Genomic DNA, 20,292 nt, shown 5'->3' with positions numbered 1-20,292 from the left:
GCACCTATTTGCATGGGTGGTGGACGGCTTTTCTGTCCTTGTGAACAATGAGGTAATTTCCAGAGGATCACCTCACATATCTTTGTCTGTTGCAGAAGCCAAGGCTGAGGCCACTGATCACAGCCCACAAAGAAATGACTGTTTTCGAGATGCCACCTGGAAATGCTTTTGTGCCCCCAGAGTGAGTGTGTTTGCTTCTATATCACCTGACTGAGCAAGCGAAGAGCTTCTCAGTTCATATTTTGCTGAGCCTCCCAGAGCTGCCCAGGGTCTAGTTGCAAGGTCTTGTCTCCTCATGAAAACAGTCAGGAACAAATGTCAAATGAGTAGTTCTCAGAAAAGTCCATGGTCACTTTTGTTTTTGAATGCAGGTGTCTTTGGCTGGAGTCATTTGGAAGAGAGACTGTTTTACATTTCCAGCCTGTGTGGGACTTGAAGAGGCACACAGGAGGCATCCTTGCAGGATTAAATTAATGCTATGTTTTCTATACTGGCAGTGTTTTGTGTATCTCACCTGGAGACACAAGAGAAGAACAGTGAAGTTCAGCAACATGAACCTTAGGAGAAGTGATCTCAGACAGAAATTAAAGACTTTTGACTAAAGCCACTCAATGCTAAATGATCAAGGCTTTAAGGTTTTGCACAAAGCTAAAGAAAAGAGTTTGCCACTACAAACAGAACCCTTAATTATTTATTTTTTATCCACTTCCCTTTACTAATTCCTACTGGATGCTCAAGAGATACATGGATCTTTTGTTCATTCACCCAAGTCAACATGGTTTAAACTTTACCCACTCTTCTGTGACTGTCCATAGTGGCTGCTGCTCACATGCAGCATAGCTGTGCGTGCCCTGGCAGGGTGGCTGAATGCCTGCTTATCTTTCTCAGTATCTAATGTGGCTTTTGCGTCAGAGGGAAAGCAGGCAGGGAAAAAAGGAAGCAATTGTCATGAGAAGAAAGAAGCAGGGAAGAATGGCAAGAGCAATTTGCTGACCAAGCACTAATGGTTGAATTTCTAGACTAAAGAGAGCATTCCAGGAAATTAAGCAGCGAAATAATTCATTTTCCCCAGAGACAACGAAATTCCTCTGAATAAACCATTTCTGTTGCATTCAGCCCAAAGCATTCAAAAGTTATGAGTCAGACTGAAAAAATCCCTGATAATTTTTTTCTAAAAAATTAATAAATGCTAATTCCTTTTTATTATTATTATTATTTTTTATTCCTAGTTATATTTTAGCATTCAAGTGCTAAGGTACTTGACTCATTTTCGGGGCTTTTTCAGGCCTCATGTTTTTGTATTGCTATTTGAGGTCTGGTGTTGGGGCTTGACAGCAATCAATCACTGTGAAAATCCCAATCAGATCACAGGAGGTGGTGACACTGCATTTCCTTTGCAGTCATTTAAAGCTTTCTCTTACAGTGTAGAAGAAGCCAATACTGCTGTCTTTCCAAAGAGCCTGACTCCCCAGTGTTATTCCCTGACACCAGAACACTGGTAAATCAGTGGGACTGTGTGGAAGTCAGCATATTGATGCTCATCCCCAAGGCCTGACACCCACTGACATTTTACCCCCCTGCTCCTTCTCATGGCAACAAGACTCTATTTGGCAGTTTTCAAAGGTTGAGTGTATTCACTACACATAGCTGCTAGCAACTGCCTTTGTGCAGGTTTCACTGCAGATTAGCATGCATAATTAGGAGTGATAGTGTCTGGAAAGTGGATGCAAACATGAAGCTGCTTTCCAGAAACAGGTTGTCCCTGGCAGAATATCAGCTACCCTGGCATCTGGTTTTTAGAGAGCTTCCACTTAAGTGCCTGAAAAGTTTGCTCAATGGTTGAGGATTTTACTTCTGAATCTGTAGATTAAGAGCTCAGTCATGACCTGGAGAAGTAAATAATAGAAATCCCACTGCTTTTAATGGGAGTACAATTAACTGTTTATGGCTAGAGAAGGACTGAGACATCCATCTGAGGATACTGAGCACTTGAGGTTCTCAGTCAGTTCTGGAGGAACCAAAACCACTTTGTTTTTGGCCCAAGCCAAAGGGGTTCTTCCAAACACACTCTTGATGAGGAGAATACAGAAGATATGTCTCCCATGTTTAATGAACAGCATACCTTTACTTTCTCCTGAGGGCCAAATGTTTTATTCCGCCCCTGACTTTAACAGCTTATAGGAGAGGTACAAAAGAGGAATGACAGTAGTTCAAATGATTTTGATGATTTAAGTAGCCAAGAACAAAGGGAGAGAGCATATACACACAGAAACTAATTGAGGTTTTCCATCCTGAGCATCTCAGTAGACAAAGTGGAGAGAACAAGAGAGGTGCCTTCCCCAGTGTGGTCAGAGCACACATAGGGAACTCCTCTCCTGAGTCGTTCATTGTGTCCTTACTTCCACTACACGAGTAGGTTTGCCTTTATGACCAACCCCCTTGGTTACTAAGTGGCAAATGCACTTATTTTAAGTCTTCTTCCAAGCATGTTGGTTGCCATGTGGTGAAGACTTAATGATTCTCTGATTCTGTGCTGTGTTTCCCCAATACCAGTGTGTCAGCTATGAAGGCTGTTCGCACAGAGGAATGGAGAGCCTGAAGTAAAATGTGGTTTCCTGTATTTGAACGCATGCTGGTTGTCCACATTCAGAATTCAGTGAACATTTCCTCTTGAGAGCTCTTGGATCTGTCCATTTTCAGTTTGTTTCTTTCTGAGGCTTTCTGGAAAGAGTGGCTTTCAAGTTAATATTAAGAGTATCTGCAGCAAAGAGTTGCTGAATTTGTAGCCAGGAACATTTATGCTGAACCAGGCTGCCCATGTGAAATATAGGAAGCGACTGTTAGATAATCCAGGTTTCCCATCAAAATGAATAACCTCGATTGAATTCTGAGTGCTGACTGAATTTATATAAACACAATCCTATAGACCCACTGTCATACTCCTTCCAAGCATGATGCACACGAACAACTGAATCAACATCAGCCTCTAAAAAGCAAGGGCCTACAATTACTGTCCTTTTTCAGATGGGAAATCTGACATAGAGAGGAAAACTGCCATTAAACATCCACAAAGCCACATGCTTGTCTTCCTCTACATATTTCTTAAAACAATCTCATTTGATACAGTATATGACTGATGTGAGGGACTACTGCTTACCTTGCTAGTCAGCCTGGGCTTCCTTCTGCATTATACTCATCTGTTGTCTCATGTCTTTTCATTTCTTATACTTAAATACATATACTTATTATCCTTGACCTTTTAGAATTTAGTGCAAGGTGTCTTGATGTCTGCATGGAGTCTGTAAGGCCACTTTTAAATAATAAGGGCAGCAATAACAAGAGCAAAATCAAGAAAACATAATGAATGAGCCTTTAAAAGATGTGCGTGGAATTCAGCTTCATTTTTTCTAGTTAGCTTTGCAAACCTTAATCTATATAATTTCCTCAAAGTCATACAGAGCATATGCTGTCAGAAATAATATCCTGGTGACCTAACCCTGGATTACAAGCAATCCTCCTTCTATAAATAGTTAATTGGAAAAAAAGATGCATAGCTCAAAGACATGGCTTGAGACTCCATTCTTTGTATATCTAGAGTAACTCAGCTGAGACCACCATTAAAAGTTGTCTGAGATGAGAGTCACTTTCCAGATAAATTCTCTTCCCAGACCATTTCAAACAAGAAATGTAATAGAGAGTAAACATTGTACCACTTTCACAAGCCACCTTGCAGCCAAAAAGCAGTGAAAATGCTCAGTCATTTACGTTTTTCTACCTGCCTCTCTGTTATTGTGTTTTGCCTTTTTATTCGTGGAATAACATCATAAGTGAGAAACTGGTGCTGGTGACTGCGGTGAATTTCCGAGTCTCAGGACTGAATTAGGTGGCTTTCATAAAGAGAAGAGATAGACGCTCTCGAGTGAGATGGGGGAAGAAGGGAGGGGGAAGTGAGAGGATCTTGCTGCATTAAACACCACTTTCTGTGGAAACAATTAGTGCTGTAAGTGTATTCTTGAAGACGAGTGGCTTTACAATGAGATTACTTACAAGCACCATCTCTGCTAAAACGCCCATAAAGAGTACCGCAGTTCTGAGAAGTCATCTTCAGAGACAGTGCTTATTGGAAGTCACAGACGATATTTCATGCTGTACTCTTTCAAAATTAGCTAATGTTTGGGTCATACTTAGCCATCCAAATTGCCAAAATCTCTGGGGCTTTGCTGTAGGGAAACCTGATGGAGTGTAGACACCGCAGATCGCTTGCAGCCCACAAGGCAGTGCCTTAAGGGGGTGTTAGCAATCTGTGGGGGTGGTCTGAGGTTTGCAAACCAGTGTGGGTTCAGATTCAGGTTCCACTTTATCTGAACCACCAAAGTTTTCAGGGTTGTGGGTTAGGTGAAAAATTGTTTCCCTTCCCTGCCCAGCTTCTATAATGTGTAGCATGGGATAGCTGGGCTTTCTAAAACCTCAGAAGCTTGCTTTTTGAGCCTGTAAAACAAACAAATGCATGCGTGACTTGAACTAGAGGCTTTGTTTTAAATCTTTTTCTATTTTTTTCCATCTTACCCCATACAACTCATGCCTTAGGAGTACAAGCATCTTCTAACAGATGTAAGTTAAGAAGAAGCTTTACCTTGTGTAGGTTATTTAGCAGTTGCCCACAGCAGGAACCGTCCTTTGAGGCAGCTGGCTCTTCTGGAGACTAAGTGCTGGCTGAGATGAATGATTAGATCTCACACATCAATCCCTATGCTTTTGTGTCTGAGCCATTACCGGTTGAGAAGAATATCAGTTAAGACTGAAGGGTTCTTGCAGCAAGAAAATTTCAGGGGAAGCATTAGGAAAATCTTCTTACCCTCAGGATGTTAAAGAACTTGAGTAGACTTCTCAGGTGAGATGTAGAGTCTTCATCACTGCAGATCTTTAAGAACAAGTTGGATAAACATCTGCAAGAAATGCTCATGCTGATGATCCAGCTTTTTTTTACTTTATGTAATTTGTAAATGAACTTTAACATTTGTTTTATGGCTACTGTCATGTTTCCTTGCTTTAGTGAGGCTCTCATCTTCACTGAGAAATTCCATTTCACCTGCTACTATTACATTGGCTGAAGGCTCTTCACAAAACTAACGTTATTCTTTAGGGCAATGCAGGAGAGATTTTCAGACAACTTTCTTTACAGGAGCTCTTGGGTGTTTATTGTTATCTTGATCAAATCTCACAGCTCATTCTAGACAGTCTAGACCTCCATACTGTGTACTCCAGGGTTAATAGCCACCAACCAGTTGCATATCTACGGACATCAGCTGTGCAAAACTAGTCAGGCTAAATTTCAGCTAATGTTTGAGGGACCGTCTTCTGATTTCAGATTGGGTATACATCTGTGAAATATATAGGCAAACTAGACAATCTCCTAGAACAGCAGTCTGCTGGGGTCTATGAAATAGCCATGGCCTTGATGCACTACTGTGTTTAAACCAGAGACCTAGAAAAGGAAGGCCAGAGCAGCTTCTGTCAACATTATTTGTAGTCCTGATCTTCCTGGTCCCCAAATGGCAACCAGCTGCTAGCAACTGCTTAATCCCCGAGGTGCTGAGAAAACAAGCACCAGCTCATTTTAGGTAGTCTCACTCCAGAGCCCTACCACTGATGAGAAGGGGCCCAGAATGGAATAGATTACAGGACGAATCCTGTTCCTGACTTCTCACAGCCTCTGTTTAGCTCATGCAGATAAGCAGCCCAGTCAAGACCTCATATGAGGTTCAAGTCAGGCCAATCAGAACTATGTTTTGCAATTAGCCTGAAAGAATTTTGCTGCACATTTTGCCTAAAAATAATTTGTAAATTGACCAGAGCTTCTAACGTAGAATCATTACAGATATTTCAGGGATTGATTTAGCATGAATAATTGAAATGTAGTGTAGAGACAATAGTCTTTTTAAAATATGTGGTCTTTCTGAGATACTGTTCAAAACAGGCAGTGGTAGGACTTCATTCTTATTCACAGTCTTTGGAGCAGTTTTTCTCAGAACTCAGTGAGTGTCCTCAGATGAGGAAGGATTAGGATCAAATCCTAATTGTTATTAGGGTTTGACCTTGTAGGGTTATGAAACTTAGCTTACTAAACTTTAAGGAATTATATCATGCTATACTCTTCTATTCCCAAAGAATAAGATGAACAAAACTCAAAACTAAAATAGCATTAGGTATCACACCTTAATAAACAAGATCTGACCGTGTGAAATTATGAAAACAATACAAATTAGCACAGAAAGTATGAAAGAGTAGTGTGACTGAAATTAAACAGCATCTCCACTGTTTCTAGGTTTATGCAGAAATACAATTGACCTGCAAGATTTTTGTTTCCGCAAAACTACAGATTTCAATGTGTTTAACACAATTACTTTTGGTGCTTTCACTGATGGCAGCAAAGGCACTTCTTTGCTCTGGAAAGCATTGCCATAGAGGAGATGGTACAAGCCCTAACTAATACCACCATGCAGAATTCCAGAAGAGAAAAGCTCTGTAAATATTTTTTCAAGGCAATTTCCTGGGACAATTCTTTGCATCACAATTGTTTGTACATTGTTTGCATCATGAATTATGGGAAAGATTATGGACTGTAGGTCCTGAGATGAAAAATGGGGTGGGTGTGGGATATTGTGTAGGGCAGAGATAAAAACTGCAGCTGGTGCTCTGGAGATGCTTTCACCTTACAGTCCATGGTGAGTGCATGGAGCACATCCAAGAATTTCATGCCAGGCCCTTGTTTAACCATGATTCTTACTCTGTGTGTGTGTGATTAGCTCCATAACCACAGCATTTCAATGTTTCCTTAAAGAAGAATCATCTGCCCTGGTATAAAGACAAGAAGCAGTCTCTCCAGTTTGGAAATGCTATATGCCACATCTGCATCATGCCAGATTAAACTGTATCATATCAAACCATCCACTGCCCTGGGAAGAGGTCTGTAGCCAGGCAAAGGTATGCATCTCCTGGCTGCGCATCTCTCCAGGACCCTGTGTGCTGAAGGCAACAGGTAAGCAAGTGCACTAGATGCACTTGGTGTGCAGGACTGAGGAACTGGAATTAAAAATGGGACTGTCCTGGGAATATGGTGGAGCTGAAGACTGGGCTTCTTTGTTATACCATGGTAAGGTAGGATTGAATTCCACAGTCATGTTGAATAATATAAGCAAAGTATTTAACACCTTCAACAAAGAATTGAGTCCTGGTCACTGGACCTGAGAAACTGCTTGGTTTCAGGTAAAGCAGAGCACCTCACCTCCAAGGGAACAGGTAGAAACGGGGCTACTTTTCAGTAGCACCTTAGAGCAAGAAGGCAATTACAAACACTGCCTTGCCTGATGCAATATCTCTTCAGGCTGACACCTGAGAGACTGGAAACAAGTGGTGCTTCTTCAGGTACCCCCTCCAAATTATTCATGGTTCTCGGTAATTCAGAAGTTTCCAACTTAAATCTTGGAAAGAAAGAGACATTAATCATAACATCAGGCTTTCAGTTTGAAGTCATGTCTGGCTTTTTCAAAAGCCAGGGCCTTTATTTCGTCATTTAGAGTATTCTGCTCTTTAGAGCATAATAGCTAAAATTCCTGAGAATGGCATTTGCTGAGATTTTTCTGTAATCTTTTAATGCTTTCCAATACCCAGAGTACAATTAACATCATGCCTAATGGATATTGAATATCTGTAGTATTATCCCCCTCCCTCACCTACACTGTAGATGCAGTACTTCCACAGAACCTCCTCTGGGATGTTCATTCGAATGGCATTTTTAATTGCATTGCCTGGTACTGGGAGAGGGGTAGTATGTTCTTATACAGACTAGCTGTGCTGCCTACATTCATGTGAAGAGCATAACAACAATCAAACTGACTTTCAGCTGCAGGTTTTTTAATACTTCCTGTTCTTCTTTGAGCAAAATCCATAGCTTGTCCCCAACTCTTCCTGTTGCTTCTACAATAACTGATGGTTTCCCATGAAGCAACATTTCAGATGTAAAAGATAAGATAAATTATACCTACTACATGTATCCTTCACCTCAAGAGAATCTTAAATAAAGATATCAGGTTAGTCTGCCTCATATCTCTTGCTTCACTGAGTGCACATTTCAGTTTGTTTTCTTTTACCAAATTAGTTTTCAAAGAATCAAAGAGCTGAGCACTGATTGGAAGGGACTTCTGGAGATCATGTAGACCAAATTCTGCTCAGAACTGGGTCGGTCACAGCAGAGTTTTGGATTACTCCAAGGATGGAAATGCCACAGCCACTTTTTGGTACCCTCACAATAAGTTTTTCGATTGATGTTTTTAAATGCAGTTTCCTGTGTTTCAGCTTGTGTCCACTGCCTCTTGTCCTGTCACTGGGACTTCCGTGCTCTCCCCATCAGGTATTCCTATACATTTATAAGATTCCCCTGTCTTTTCTGAACAGTCCCACTTCTGTCAGTTTTCCCTTGCATGTCAGATGCTGTAAGCCCTTAACCATCTTAATGGCCCTTTGCTGGACTCACTCCAGTATGTCTATGTGTTTCTTAATTTCCTTAAGAAGTTAACAAGAAACTTTCATGCTTTTGAGCTCAGGATGGTAGATGTTTATGTTAGTAAGGAAACTTAAGACTATAGGTTCCTAGGTCATGTACTTTCATCAAGAAAAGTCTTATTCACATAAACACCTCAGAAGAGATAAATGATTCCTCGAAGCTGAGTCTTTAAAGGAAGATCATCCTCTTGTTATCCTTATTTTACAGGTAATTTTCCCAACTTCTCTATCTTCACATATATGCCCCGACATGGTACAGTCTTCCAGGGTCATCCCAACAGGAACCTAGCAAGAAACTTGTCCCCATTCTCCTCTTTACCCTTTTAGATCTGGTAAACACATCTCTCATCTTTGCAGTCACATTGTTTCTTCACACCTTTTTGGTTGCTTCTCCCTTGGAGACCCTGGATTCTGTTTGCCCCTTCTTCTTTTCCTCACCTTTTTAGCATAATGCCTATTTCCACTACCCATATCCTTTGTCCAAAGACTTTCTATCCCAGTCTTATTAAACTAGTGTTTTCCAGTCTCAGATACCCAGTATAATCCATTCCATTAAAGCACAGTTCCATGAAACAGGTTTCTGCACTCCTTTTATAGGTAACATGCTTCAAGTTCACATAGTTTTAGGAAACAAACATGCCTGGAAATATTTTTAGTCCCAGTTTCCATCTTTTTGGTTGTCTGATGGTTTCATGTCCTCTCATGTTACTTTTTATCAAAACAAACAAAAAACACCAAAAAAGACCAAAGAAAAAAACAAACCACCAACCAACCAACCAACCAAAAACACCACCACCACCACCACCAAACACACACACACATACACACAAAAAAAACAGAACAAACAAACAAAAACGCCAAAAAATACATTCCTTCTGCATGGCTGAAGAAGATCAGTTCACACTCCCTCCACCAGATTATTCATCCTGTTCTATTCACTGAACAAGTTGTCTGGGCCTGAGATAAAAATGAAGTTTTGAACCTATTGTGCCCAGTCCCATAGAAGTTGATTGGACATGGCTGAGAAATGGTATATCTTGGATACCAGTTTTCCTCACCAGCACAGGAGAGGTTGGTATGGGTGTTTATCACTAGACAGAGGGGTTAGAAATTGCTCGCACAAGTATTATGCCAAGACAGACACACTGCAGAATTTGTCTGCGCTGTTCTACACTGATCTAACTGCTAGCGATTTTAGTGGTTGCTATAAAAATCACACTAAAATCGTCTCACTGTTACATGTCTGATTCAGTTTGCTTTTTCCAATAGGTTGTATGGAGTTTCCAACATTTTCCTTTCCCTTCATATCTCATTAGCCTTGATTACTGCTAAGCGCTTATTCTAACACACTGAATCAGTGATCTAATGCTGGAAGCTTGATTTCCAGAAACCAACTTACCAATTTTACCAATTTAATAATGACTGTGGTCTGTTAAATATAGGAAAACATTATCCACCAAATTGATACAAACTCCAAGTATTTGCTTTGAGCAAAATCTTTGTCCAGCTGTAGACCAAACTTATCCTGACCTCTGAATATAACTTTTTTTTTTGTGTGTGGCAGATTTCAAAATGTATTCTGTGTTCATACTGGGGGAAAAAAAAGAAGAAAAAATAACATATTTATAAATACGGAATGCGTCAAAATGGTTTTAAATTTTCCACTGTACACACCTACTTATTAGACAAAGTAACTCTGCATAATGGAAGCCACTGTATTTGAATTGGAGCAATTTTTCATCACAGGTAACTTAGAAAGAGATAATGTCAGTTCTTAAGTGCTTTTTACCCCAGTATATTGGCAAGTCTGTTGGTTAAATAGACAGTTACTCTTCCTGTGTCTCTTTTTCACCTGTCCATTGAAAATGCCACCAGAGCACCAGAGCTTGCAGTACCTCTCTGTAGAAGTTTCTGCATCCCGTGAAATTTCCTATTCATCTTCGGCTGACCTTTGGTGAAATCTGAGCTGCTTCTGCTTACCATTTCCTTCTAGGAGTGCCTCTACCTAAAAAGTAGATAAGTAAAGTAGATAAGTTTGCCATAGATGGTAGATGAGGAGTTGATAAGAGTCTCTGTCATCTTCACCACTAAACTGAAGGTAGTGCAGCATCCCTTGGACCTCTCTAAAGGAACAGTACCATATTCTACCTAATCCCTTAATTTAAAAAGTTAAGTCAAAGCCTATACAGACCATCTTATTTTGGCTTCAGACCCTTTTTTGCCCATTTTCCTAGAGTTTGACTCTATACTTGGTTAACTTCTGCTAACTTCAAGAAGGACTGTGGTGGTAGGCCTCTGCATGGGTTTAACTCAATTGGTTTAAAATCACACTTTGAGTTAAATGGGTGCAACTGCTTTGTGTAGACAAGCCCTCAGAGGCACTTTGTCAGGCACATTGCCACTAATCCACCTACTGAGGTAATGTATCTTGCCCCAAGGGGAGCAACAGATTCCTCCCTGTTAATATTCAGATCTGTCAGAGTGGAGATGCCATAACACTGCCCTCACTTAAATCATTATCCAGTCTCCAGGTACATTATGTAGACTAAGTGATTGCAAAGTAGCTTTTTGGCTCATTATATTCTAAACTGGGCCCTGCAGAAAGCAAATACCCATTTGGTTGGGTTTAGGGCATTTGTTCAGTTATAGATCTCAGAGTTTTCCTCTGTGGATCCAAGTGACTGCTAATATCCTTACAAATGATTTCTGCCTTTGGACAAGACTTACTTTTTGCATATATGTCAGACTATAAAGAACACTGCTTCCCTGGGGAGTGACCAGATTCTTCTCTGTCCAGGGGAACACCTGTCAGTCTTGGTGGTGGGGCTCCCAGCAGAAAAACGCCCACCTAGCCGACACCGCTGCGCAGTCAATTCCAGCACATACATATGCCTTGCCTTCAAAGTGCTTAACATTTCAGAAGCGAGCTTGTAGCAATTAGTGCTTGTTGTGTGATGGAGACTGCTGTGTTGACTGAGCCAATTAAGAGATCAATTAGTGCAGTGCAGAGTGCTTAGAGAGGTAGTCTTGGGTGACATCGGTCAGGTATTCAGTCCATACTCCGTACAGAACTGTGATCACTAAAGCTCGTTTAATGACTTTGTATTTAAAAGCGCACCAAAACACTTTTACGTACTGTCTGATTTTGTAGGTAAATCAGTTTTATGCTACTGTAGCCCATAGAATATTTTTTACACAGATAGAGTACTAAGTAGGGATTTCTATGAACTTGAAAAACTACAAGCAAATTCCAAGGCTGGTGTTTCTTTTTCCTGTTATGTTTAAAATTTTGTAAAAAATCAAAGATTATATGCTCTAAAGGCCCACTCTGACTTCTAGTGAAGTCTGTGCCTGGCCAAAGCATATCAGTATTTTCTTTACAGAAAAGAAAAGCGAAACCATGTCTTTATCATTTCAAGTTACGCTGGGGTTTAAGGTCTTGATTAGATAATTTGCCTCATTCAGCACTGGTCAGAAGTTTACAGATGAAAATACCAATTGGACATCAGTCCATCAGCTCTCTTTGGTTTCCTAGCCAAGCTGCTGTGGAACCTGGGCTTCTGAGTTCTGTGATTCCTGGATTGACTCACCATAGCAGGGTTTCAGGCATGTCACACAACACTGCTAGGAAGTCAATGTTTGTGGAAGTGGAGGCCAGCAGAGGTGAAACTAATAAGAAAGTCTCAGGAAATTATATATTTCAGAAACACCATGCATGTTTCCTTTTAGAAACAGTGTTTGGGGATTTCTGGGTCATGAGAAGGTCTTGAAAAATTGATGTAGGTCCTGACCAAACAAAACCACATAAATAAAGAAGAAAAAGAAGGCAAGGTATTATTAACCCTAAATCCTGCATTTTAGCCAGTTCTAATCTTGTTCCACTTTGAAATGTGTTTATATGTCTATAACAACCTTCAAAAATCAAAAAACAAAGGGGGCAAAGTTGAGCACTGACTTCATTTCACAGATAGTAATGCCAAACATAGTCTACTAAACTATTAAAAACAAAATAATTTTGCTCTCTTAAAAAAAATAAATTAATTCTCTTTATGCGGTAGAGTTTAAAACATAACATGGAAGATTCGATTTCACTTAGGTTTTAAAAACTATCAAGGACTGCTTGATTTCATATTTTTCCTTGCCCTGCTTAGAAACAGTAGGAAAAAAAAAAAAAAAGATTGTTTTGCATATAGTAATCCTTCATAATCTCAGGAAGACTTAAATTAAGATTTTAATGGATTCATTGTTTCTCAACCTACCACTTTCTTGGTGCTGCATTAACTAAACCACTCTTCCTGTATTCACAGAAAAGTACTCTCCTTTTCCTTTCCTGGAACTTCCTTTCTGGACACAAATTCTGGGGAAAGTGAACACAAAAGAGAACATGGAAGGTATACTTTATCCCAGAAGTTTTAAAGTATATGTTTTAAACAGTCTTATGAGACCAGAAACAGCAACAAAGAATCAAGGTTTAGACAATACCATAGCCCTCCACTGTATCTTACAGAAACAAACAAACAAACAAACAAACAAAAAAGTGTGGAAAACCAATATACTTAAATATTAATAGTAATGAGAGTAAGTGATTAATGAGGATGCAGCAATAACCAAGGATTTTCTCTTTCTCTCCCCACATAAGGAAAACAAAATAAAATAACGTTTAAATATAGTTTCTGGAGGTGCTTCATTTAGCACAGTGTTTAGATCCAAGGCTTTTATAGGCTTCAGTGAAAGATCTGTTCTGAATGAAGATAACTATGGAAAAAATAAGACTTTCTTATTGTGATCTCAGAGGATTATGCACAACACTATATACAATAAGATGCTTTCTCCAGGCATTTGTAACAGTACTTGTGGGAGGGGAGTACTGATCTAAGCAACATGAACCAGGCTCCCAGTGTGTTACAGCTACTTGATTACCATGCAATTTTGAAAAATTCTGACTGGGAGCCACATAACCACATATAAACATCTACATTGAGTCTTTTCTTCCTTGACTCCCTTTATAGTCACCAGAGGATTTGCCAATGCTGCTAAAAATAAGGAGAACAAGTTTAAAGCACCAGACTGCCGACCACTCCACATTCTTAATTCAGCTACATTTCCTCAGTTTCCTAACACTCACTCACTTGCCCCATTTTGGATAACTCCAACTGGCTATCTCAAAGGCAAGTTGGTTATAGAGGGAGCTATAGGGCTAGCTCTAAGCAGTGTGGACAGCAAGCAGCTTGATCCCCCTGGCCATGGGGCAGGGACTGTTCCCTTACTCTTCTGCTTGGTGGTACAAGCAGAGTCAGAGGCAACTAGAAGCAGCAGCCCTTCTGAAGTGTGTTTCCATTCATGCCAAAGTAGCTGTTTACAGCAGGTTGGATGACTCGTGCTCCTTATGTCTCAGTTTCTACAAAATGGGTAATGACATGAAATAGTACATAACCACGCTGACAAAGAACAGTGAGTGCTTTGGGTGAGAAACGCACCACCTAAAGAGAAAGAAACCAGAAAATCCCAAGTGATAAAAATTAAGATCAACGTTCTAGCAGCTACCACACAGTCATTTCTTAGCTAATATTTAAGAGGCAAATTTGCATAACACCATTTTGTGAGTTACTGGGCTCAGGGAGTGGGTTTGGTGCAGGCAGCCTGATGCAGCAGGGCTGCAAAGAGCAGGCCAAGGTTAAGCTGAGGGTCTAGACCACGTGGTGGGGGGGCAGGGTCCCAGGAGCTGAAATTGCACTTTCTATGCAGGGCACCAAGCCCTCTCCTTCTGTAATAGGTATTTCTGTTTGGTGTTGTAGCAAGTATGTTCACGGTATATCACAGACTGGTTCAGTAGAGAAAAAGAATGTCCACAGCCTTTCAATGTCCACATGAATTTTAAGATCACAAACCCTGGCTTTGAAAACACATGTTTGGCTTACCATGAAAGTGGACTGTAGAAAAACAAAACAGCCATTCCATGACACACAGTCACTGGCTTTATTTTATTATTATTTTTTTTTCTTCTCAAGAATCAAGGAACAGCCAGGCGTGGTTTCAGAAGGCATTTCTTATTGCATCCGGCCAAAAGATGTTGTAATATTTACACTAGTACACAGTTGTTGGCCTAAAAACTATTGTGTAGGGAGTCAGAATGGGAATACAGATTCAAATGCAGCACCAAATAAATAAAGTTTCATTAATGCATGGCTCAGTGAGAAGAACATTGGCCGGGGACTCAAACGGCCGATGTCTCTGTAGGTCCTTTCAGCGGACTTCAAAGCACACTCACGGTGCCGGCCCACCCGCCGCCGGCGGTGTTTCCACCCCAGTGCACAGGCCATGCTCCAGGCAGTGTCCCAAGGGGCACAGGCGCCTGTTCCTGTCCCACCCGGCTGCCTGAGGTGCCTGCAGCCAGGGTGACAAGGGGCACACAATGCCACAGGGAGAGGGATGGCAGCGTGATGGCCAGGCTTTCTGGGGGGCTGCACACCACGCTGCGAGACAGAAGGCATGGTGGCATGCACAGGGGTGCCTGGTGTCCCCACAGGCTCCTCATGCCACCAGGACACTGGAATCCCACGTGAGGCATCCATCGGGGCGTGTGATTGTGTGTCCCTCCGTTCAGACACAGTGATGAGCAGAAACTCTTCAGGCCCATGACCAATAGATGGCAGGCAAATCTTAGGCCTGTCGTGCAAAACGGTGATGTCCCACAGGCTGACTGCACTGGGAGCTGGTGGGACCGTGCTGTCACCTCCCACTAACGCCAGGGCTGGCCTGAAGGCCTGTGGTAGTCACTGCATTGTGCCAGTGGTCAGGAAGCCCCTCTCCCAGGCTGAGATCGCCCTGTCTGGTCCCTGCCGTAACAGCATCTTATCCCAGGGACACCTGCACTCGACTTCGCAGTGCACTCCTCTCGTGCTTTCCAGCTTGTCCCTGTTCTGCCTTTATTCTGGAGTAACTAGGCTCTAAATGGGGCAACACAGAAAGACGGGATCAGCATGATTCCCACCCTACATTTCATCCTAACTCTCTTGAGAATGGCATTTTTCTGGCCACTCAACATTACAGTCACGTAGCTATTTTTCATGGCAGAGAGCTTTAAGACCCAGCCCACCCCAAACCAAATGAACAAAAAGCCCATGGAAAGTACCGTAAAATTAATATTTTCATTTTAAAAACTCCCCACTTTCAACTTTTAAACAAAATTCATGACTCTTAAAGCATATGATAATTGTTGATTTTTCCTTAGTCCCTGTTTCACAGACCTTGCCTGTGAAGACGGCATAAAGACAGGACCAAGCAAGTGTCCTGACCACAATGTTAGCGCACCTTTAGGCAGGGCGAAACAAAGGTTGAACTGGAAATCGGGAAAAAAGCCACATGTTTTTCCAGACAATTAAAGCACAAGGGAAAGTTTGTTTTCTAAGTAAAGCTTTCCCATATATTAAAAAAGGGAGGGGGATAATTTTAGCTTTTTTAAGTGCTTTCTTAAGAATACTCTGCTGTTGTACTCAATAAGAAACTGAATTAAATGTTTTCCTGAGCATGTGGCATGCCAAAACATTATTTCAACTTCAATCTGTTTACTGTTTCTGCTGAAATTCATTTTAATACAGGCTGCCTTTTCCTCAGCACGCTAAATAGCTCACAAGGCACCGTGCATGCTTGTGTGTGCATAGGGAAGATACACAGACGTGCGCATAAAGCACACATAGAGGGGTTTGTGAGCATTGGCACGTGTGTGTGTGTGTGTGTGGAGATGGGTGGGAAGCTGGGAGTTTTCTGTAGTCATTGTCATGATATGTGCTCCCTGATAACAACACCTAACCTGATGTAGGGCTTCTAACCAGAGAAGGTCAGAATTATTATCACCCCTCTATTGCAGAGGTGGGAACACTGGAAAATAAACAAACAGCTGGAGGTCACCCATAAAGCCTGCGAATGTGGGTAGGTAGAGAAGAAAGATTTCCTCATCCCCTGAGCTGCAGGGCAGTGTGTGCTTCCCACAGAGCCTAAAGACACTCAGCATCACAACAGAGCACAGATGTATCAAGTCTATAGTCTCTACAGTGCATAAAAAACAGCCCCAAAAATACACTGAAAAACACATTGTGCAATTATCGGCACTTCCCTCTGCAGATGAAAGAGTACAGAAGCAGATGAACAGAGCAGTGTGACTGAGAGCCCCTTGGGTGTTCGGCATGAGGACTGGGACCCGTGGGTAGCCAGCAAAAAGTACTTGAGGTCAAAAAGAGGAACTCGCAAGTGGTTTGAGCTGGGTGTTTGGATGACTTCACTGCTCACATATTGTTTTCAGTGAAGGCACATGCAACCTAGCAACTATCACTCACTATGAAGAAAAAAAATTATTTGAGCTTATATGGATGTATATGAATTTAAAATATAAGTGGACGTAGGTGAATTTGAAATATGCCTAATTCACATGCAAAACTCAGACTCGTCTGTTCCCAACATTAGAAAAGTCCAACTTACAAAGTGTGAATTTTCAGAAAGTCTTTTTTCTCCATTTCTACATGCCATTTCTACACCTCTAAAAATTAGAAATGATCTTCATTTGGAAACGAAAATAGTATTTGCCACAAGTTGGGGTGAATCTGGTCCCAGGTTTTGCAAATCAATTCAGGCTTTATAAAAATATACTGGAAATGTTAGCCCCAGTCTCTAAGCTGTTCAAAATTGGATGCAAATGCTTGCATTTTAGGCTTTGTTCAACTACCAACGTGGCTGAGGGATAATCTCGTGTTAGGTGTAAAACTCTCCCCACTGCCGCTTGGGAAACTAAATATCGCTTAGTCTTATGTAACCTGAAACATGTTTCATCAGGCAGGTGAACACAGTGCTGAGAGTTCAGCAGCAGTTTACCTTTTGAGGGGGAGGAACCATTCATTATGTCTTGCAGCCCCAGAGATAGGCCCTGCTGAAAGATGTCTCTAATTATGCCTAAGCACTACTCCGAGACAAGCCAAAAGGTTTGAAGGTATAGCTACGGCTGTGACAAGCCAAACATTTGTCTTAGCCCCAAGACGCAAAAAAAACCACCATTGGATCTTTGGAACGGAGCGTGCAGGAGGAGAACATGAGAAGTGCAGAGAGCGTCGTGCATGTGCGTGTGGGCACAGGCGCACAGATCCGTGCATGCAGGTAAGGTCACTGTGACCGCCAGGAAGCAGTGCCAGACACTTTTCAGTGCTTTGGCTCTGTCCCGACTTCTCTCTCATTCATGGGCACGGAGCCGAGACAGAGCCAGGTTTTCAGCTGCAGCCAGACTTAATGCTTCATTACTTTGCCCACCTCTACTCAGGATATAGCATTTTTAACATTAGCAGTTAGCATTATAGGCTCTCATAAATTATCCTGGGCCTCTACTGCTGAAAATATGTTCCAGTGCATGGCCTGTCCGTCCCCTGGCCCGTGAGGTGTGTGGGATGCCGGCTTTGTGAACCGTGGCTGTTTCTCTACTACAGCCTCCACTCAATCTCCGTTCAGGGCCTTTGAACTGGGAGCAGTAAATGTTTGCCTGCTGCTAGTGTAGATTTCCCATGTGATGCACTGGGATAACGTGAAACCTGCTAGATGTGAGCGGCTCATTTTGTGCTCCAAATGGAAATGTGGAGGATGGGAGCAAGCACTTCTCTAGCCAAAGAAAGAGCAGGCTCAGCTGAAGAAAAGCCATTGCTGGACATGCCAAGGGGTAATAAACACATTCCTTTTTAGAAGGAGAAAGGGAAGGGCAAGGAGCAGGTCTAGGGTGTGCAAGTAGTTTAAAGTCACTGACGAGCTAACACCCACGCAGATGAGGGAGAGAGAGAGAATGCCAAAGGCCACCCTTCATTTTACAGCCAATTAGTGGCTTGCAAGCTTCTACGCATCCCTGCAGGACCAGATTCCCTGCTTCAGCCACAGCCACCAATGAAGGATGACACACGAGGTGCTCTACCTCAGAAGCATACCCAGGAGGTTTTATGACTCACCGCACACGTCTGCGAGTTACAGCTCCTTTCTTCCTCTTCTTCTTTCTCTTCAGGACAAGGAGCTTGCCAGGAGCACCTTACCTTTAAGGACAAGAGGAGGGTGGCATCATCACTTTTCCCTTCAGTATCCACATGGATGCTCTGATCTCACTGCTGCCCTGCCCTAAGGTTTTAGCATGCACTTTGAGGCCAATGAACTCACACACTGAGTTCATGGGCACTGCAAAAAATGTCCTTCTCATCAGCTGTGGTGGAGCCAGAGGGCTTTTGGCTACTTCTCAGCTTTAACTAGTTCTCGGGAAGTTCACAGCAGCAAGAGGAAACTAAGAGAAAAATGTTCAAAAGACTGATTTTTCCCCAGAAACCCACAAAAGGAGTAACGGGCATGCTGAGCAGTATTGTCTGGGGCTTCGAGGTGGAGAGCTGATCATCAGAGCCCAGTGTGCTGAAGGAACTCCCAGCTTAATACCATGGAAGGACACTCATGGGCTGCAGAGATGTTATGAGGATAAGTGGCTGCCTGATGAGATTTTCCAAGCTGCTTGTGGGGAGGGTCAAAGAAAGCCTGCCATTTGGAGGAACTGGCAAAAGTATGAGCAGACTGTGTGAATGAGAAGAAACCCTGGGTGGAGTTATGCCACAGGAGGATGCACAGGACATACCTGGAAAGAAAACTCAGGGGCTGTAAGAAAAGGTGCAGTGGATAACTAGTCTACAAAGGGGGTGGGTGGGGGGTGGCCAGAAGAGCAGCTGATGTGTAGGCCCTGTCTGCTATTTGGGAGAAAGGAAAACTGTCAAGAAACTGATGGACTATTTCCTACCAGAGCTCCAGTGACAACAGCTTGGCTTTTCACTGAGAGAAAAAGAAAAATAGCACCCTGAACTTCTACCTTCTCCCAGGGTGCTTTCTGTTCTTGTCCTCAAAACTAGAACGGTACTTTGTGCTCAAAATTTTAATTAAAAACTAGAGACAAACAGCCTCCACATCAGTTACAGAAATTTTGCATTCACAGCAGACTTTGGTTTTCATCATATGACATGCTTTTATAACCAGCTCAGTTAACATTTTAATTTTAAAATGTAGTTAACACTTCGAGGAGCGCTGCTCCTTTTCAAACGATGGAATGCATGTATAACCTCAGAGGCTTATGTTTGTATTTATTTTGACCAGCACAGCTCAAAAAAAAAAAACTTTTGGCACACAAATTGCATGTTTTTCCCTGGGGAACAGAATACAGTAAAAAAAAATTATTAATAATAATAATAAAATGATAGCAAGTCATATACCTGAGTGTCAAGGACATCATTGGGAAGCCAGTAGAAGGAGCAAAGAAATGGGAGGTGATGGTGGTAGAGAGTAAAAAGACAGAAGTGCTGGGACTTCAGAATATGAAAAGCAAAGCTTTTGGAAAGAAGAATCAGCCTGCACGTGATTGTTAGGCATGGTCTCAGTGGATAGATCCTGTATTTTTCACCCCTCTGAGGCTTCTAGCTGTATTTTTGGCACTGACCTTTACTCAGGAGAGATCCCAACTTTGCATGCTTAACACTTTGTTTGGCAGCTACTACCTCTAGTGCATGCTGAGGAACGTGTTGAATAGCAGGATTTCTTGTTCCTTTTTGAAACAACAATATACAGAAGCTATAACGGGTGCTCTGGCCATCTCTGTGAGAGTTAACTATATCAGAAATGGGTGGAAAATAACCTTCTCCACATGGAATATGCTGCCTTGGAGAGACAAAAGACTTCATTAAA

At 41.9% G+C, this 20,292-nt stretch overlaps 1 long non-coding RNA gene across 1 annotated transcript; it reads right to left on the bottom strand.

Annotated features, from left to right (window-relative positions):
• Positions 1 to 8,102: 8,102 nt before the first annotated feature.
• On the bottom strand, positions 8,103 to 19,873 carry LOC308188013. Its single transcript, XR_013945065.1, has 4 exons — positions 19,824 to 19,873; positions 18,537 to 18,617; positions 12,822 to 12,919; positions 8,103 to 10,567 (listed from the first exon to the last, which is right to left on the bottom strand). It is a non-coding gene; the product is annotated as an uncharacterized lncRNA (long non-coding RNA).
• Positions 19,874 to 20,292: the final 419 nt, after the last annotated feature.

This window comes from Anser brachyrhynchus, assembly GCF_964034855.1.
Source record: "Anser brachyrhynchus genome assembly, chromosome: 1".
NCBI lineage: Eukaryota > Metazoa > Chordata > Aves > Anseriformes > Anatidae > Anser > Anser brachyrhynchus.
Note: the sequence above shows the minus strand (reverse complement) of the source record. Positions and strands in the feature narration are given on the sequence as shown.